We start from the raw sequence: 4,407 nt of genomic DNA, 5'->3' as shown, positions 1-4,407 counted from the left end.
ATGAGAAAAAGGAGCATGAACCGAACGCAACACACGCGAATCGAACCGAGACAGTCGAACCGAACAGTTCGGACGGTTTTCATAAAGTGTTCGATCCCTAGTCTGTGTTATTTCACTGTGCGTGTTTGTCACTTACATTTAAGCACTTAGGAAGGGTTTTAATGCTTATTGTTAACAGTAGTGTTTTACAGCTGTCTGTTTGTATCTTTATCAACCATGTTAATGTCAGATTTGAGCCACGAGGTCATTGAGTCTAAGCCTGCAAGCTTACATGATTGTAGGCAGCAGAGGATGTCAGATGCTCTGAGGTGCAAACTGTGTAGGAACGTGGTGGATAGGTGTGGGAGCGAAAACCAGGAGCCCCTGGAAAAACAGTGGCTCATTGTCAAAGCAGTTGGGGATTGGGGGCTGGGCTCCCCCTGACTGCTAGCTGTAACCCTATCCCAGAGATAACCACCACACCATGAGCCCTCAGTGTACCCCTGCTTGGCCACTGAGGCCCCCCTTTGATCCAAGGTCACTGAGGAAGGGGCAACACTTTCACACTAACGTGGGGCTGTCTGAGGGTCCCATGCAGCTCTGCTAAAGTCGATAACTGGCTCACACATTTGCACCATATTAGTTTTAGAGACTTGCCACCTCGGGGAATCTGCCCTGTGTTGACATTATTTCTAAAAACTTCAGCCAAAATGTTATGATGATGAAAAGATTTATATTTAATTGGGTTTTTAGGTCACATACTAGCACAAAACTCTGTAGTAGGAGGGAAAAAATTATTTTATATATTAAAGAAACAAAAAAGTGTGGTAACATTTCCCTTTAGCCCTAAAGAGTGATGAAACCAGCCTATGGTCCTAATTACAGCTGCAAGCTGTTAAAGTTTTGGTCTCTGACCAGAGCAAGTTTGCTGTGTCCACTTTAAGGCTGGTACAGTAGCAAACTATGCAGGTCCATCTGGCTTTCTCGTAACTTTCACTTCTGTCAGGCTAGGATTAAAAGTAATAACTGTGACTTATCCTGTCTAACGATTAGTTGATGTGAGCTTTAAAGGCATAAAGGGACCTTATTTCACAAAATTTTTATTAATACTCCAGTAACTAACTGGTTTTATAAAAGTTACGGCATTTTGCTTGTCTAGTGTTTCTGTTGCCTTTATTTAAGGTTTAGTTTTTGCAAATGTTTGCCAGTCAATTTGATCACATGACCAGGATTATGTTACTGTGCATGCTTATATTGGTAAACAGGCCGAAGCGATGGGGGCGCTAAAATGGTCAGTTAGGTTCTTGAAAACTGCAATTGTAAATAAAGAAAATAAAAAACAGGTACAATAAGTGGTTTGATTCCAAGAGGGATTAAATTTAAGTTGTGCTTTGAACGCAGTCTTAGCATTGGAGTACTCTAATGCTTTTAAACTATGTTCTCTGAGCTGTCAGTTTTCCACGAGTCTTCACAGTGCAGTGGGGAGTTATTTAGTAGCTGCATCAATGGCCACCATCTGGCTTTCTGGTAGTTCAGCTGTACTTCCTGTAGATGGCGCCACGTTTGTTATTGTCAGCTCCTCTCGCCCAGTTCTGGGGTTCTATTTGGGGTCAAAACGGACAATCAAAACTGTAACGGGAGGAAATAACAGCTCTATTTTATACTGATCAGCTGGACTTTTGTTACGATCAGAACAGTAGGACCCAGTATTCGAGGCGTACAGACAGATTTCTCAAAACGTTTATTGTCAAGGTGTCGAGGATGTGCTCGGTATTTAGAGCCAAGAGATCAGAGGTACGAGGAGGTACCGAAGGGAAACCCAGAACGTGTTTGGTAAAAAAGTTTCATGTTCGGTAAACAGGCAGAAATCAAGCAGGAGTCTGGAGACAGGTCAGGCAAACAGATTAGAACAGGGACATGCAGGCTAAGAGGTCCAGAGGCAGAATGGGTCAGGATTAGGCAATCAGAACAAAAATCTGGCACTGATTACTGGTTTGAAGGCTGGTTAAACAGAGGCTGGAACAGGTGGATCAGATGAACGGTACTGAGAACTGGGCAGAGATAAGCAGGTGAATGAAATGAGAATCAGACCAGTCATCAGCGCCAAGATCATGACAGTTTTTTGTTTTTTTGGTACAGCCATGTAAAGTGACTATGTACCTTTAAATCTTTGCAGCTTGTACAGAGTTATCATTAGCACTAAACAGCTGCTGCTCTTATCTTTGCTCTTCTTGCCCTGCCTTTCATATTTAGATTTATAGTAACACTTTCTTCCATTTTCAGATAAATGATTTAGAAGGCTTCTGGGAGATTACCAAGGCTTTTATAAAACACTCTGCTAACCTTCTCCCCATCTTTCTCCCCGACCTCCCTGCTGTGCTCTTTGATGCTAGTTGTTAACTAATGTTTTGAGTAGGGCCAATACTTTAACACATTCATTTCCAATAATTAAATATCCGTATTTTAGATGAAAAATAAACACAATGCATTACTGTACTTTTCTTTTTAGGTCCCAAGAGGGAACCTTTGCATTCGCTGCTTCTTGCTCCCCCATAAATCTTTACTAATTTAGATGAAAAAACATTTTTAATTGAAAAGGTTGTTTATTATGTTTTTGATTAATTTTTTGTTACTATAAATGAATGATTATATTCTGAATATATTATTAATTAATTAATACAACCATATATATAATAATTTATTATTAAAATGTAATTAATTAATGACATTTTTTGATTTATATCTCACTACTAGCTGTTAGATATAAAATTACACTCAAGTTGACCTGTTAAAGAGCTAGAGAGCTAGCTTACTGTAGCTAGCTGACCTCTGGATGTAATTCTTTCCTCTAGATTTTTCACAATTTCATAAGTAAAAACAAAAATGTGTAAAGAACAATGATTTTCCTCTTTAAAATTCTGCATTATCTTCATCTAAGCCTGAAAAAGTTGAGGAGGTGGGAATAATTTTATAATAAACTACACGTATAAACAGCTGAATTTGACTTTCTTAGCATCCTGTTAGTCCAAGTCTAAATATTTGTCTTCCCAGGTTACTGTAAACACGTGAGAGAGGAGCTGCCCAAAAGAAGCCATATACTAAATTGGGTATATTTGTGTGGTTAGAAGACCACTTTGGGCCTGAGTGGTCCTCAGCTCACGCTGAGCGGAGCAGAGTGATTCTTTAACCCCCAAATATAAAACAGGCGGCCACGATCTCACCACCTAAAACACAAACCTATATCTGCTCTAAGTCAGACCCATAAGCAGCTCCACAGCTCTGCCCGCGTACCCAGCGTTGTTTTCAGTTCATCATTTCTCACAGATAACCCTTTGTGTCTGCGACCTATAACTGTAGCTGGTCAGCTTATTTTAACCCAATGAGCAAGAAGACAAGTTAGCTTCTGATCTCGGTTTCCATGGACTACTTGAAAAATATGTTGTTATCATTATTTTTAGAGGAAAAACAATATTAAACATGAATATTTATAAGTTCATTATAAGTAAAATAAAAACATTTTATGTATAAGACCATTAGGGGTGCAGAAATTTATCGGCAAGCTGATCGATTGGCCTTAATGTCCTTCATTTTGGAAGATCGGGAATCAGCTGTTACTAAGATGTGAAACTAATCTTATTCAACCATCTTATCTTCCACTGCTAAGATCTTAAAATCATCCTTCATCAATACTCTAAACCTTGCATTTAAATGTCAAAGAACTACGTACTTAAACAAGTTTTTATCAATTTAAAAGGTTTGGCTCAATGTTTTTCAGGAAGGTAAGTTGGAGATATTGAAGTAAACGTGTCACTAAAGAATGTGGCTGCAAATGTCGAGTCATTTAAGTTTGTAGAAACTTTTACAAAACAAAATAGCAAGAAAAAATAACAGGTAATGTACTGTAGTGTCAGGTGTAGTCTTATATTGTTTCAATTCAATTAATTTTATAAATCAAAGTTAATTTGTGACATTTAAAAAATAAACACAGGATTATAGATGCCTCTTACAGCTGATATATAAAAATAGACAAGATCTGACCAAAATACAAAAACATATATCTAATTTGGGGTCTGAAGCTTTTTACCTTTACTGGGCAATTAAGAAATGAAGCTTAGTAAAATTATAATTTAAGTGTAATTATAGAAAAATGTCAGTTAAGTTCATGTTTTTCTTTTAAGTAATGTTGAATCAAACGATTACTTAAACCGATGGAAAAATAATGATGAATAGTTATGGTTAAACTTAAATGGTGAAATTTTTAAATATTAAAAAAAGGAACTGATTGTTAAAGAAAACATGTAATAGTTTTAATTATTACAAAGAAAGGCCTAACAGTTTTTGGGACTGTATAGTGAGTTGACTTTCCACTAATGTGTTAAAATTATATTAAAAAATAAGTTAACAGATTTTAAAATTTTATTAATATGG

Source organism: Cyprinodon variegatus, unplaced genomic scaffold, assembly GCF_000732505.1.
Source record: "Cyprinodon variegatus isolate N-32 unplaced genomic scaffold, C_variegatus-1.0 Scaffold120, whole genome shotgun sequence".
Classification (NCBI taxonomy): Eukaryota; Metazoa; Chordata; class Actinopteri; order Cyprinodontiformes; family Cyprinodontidae; genus Cyprinodon; species Cyprinodon variegatus.
Note: the sequence above shows the minus strand (reverse complement) of the source record.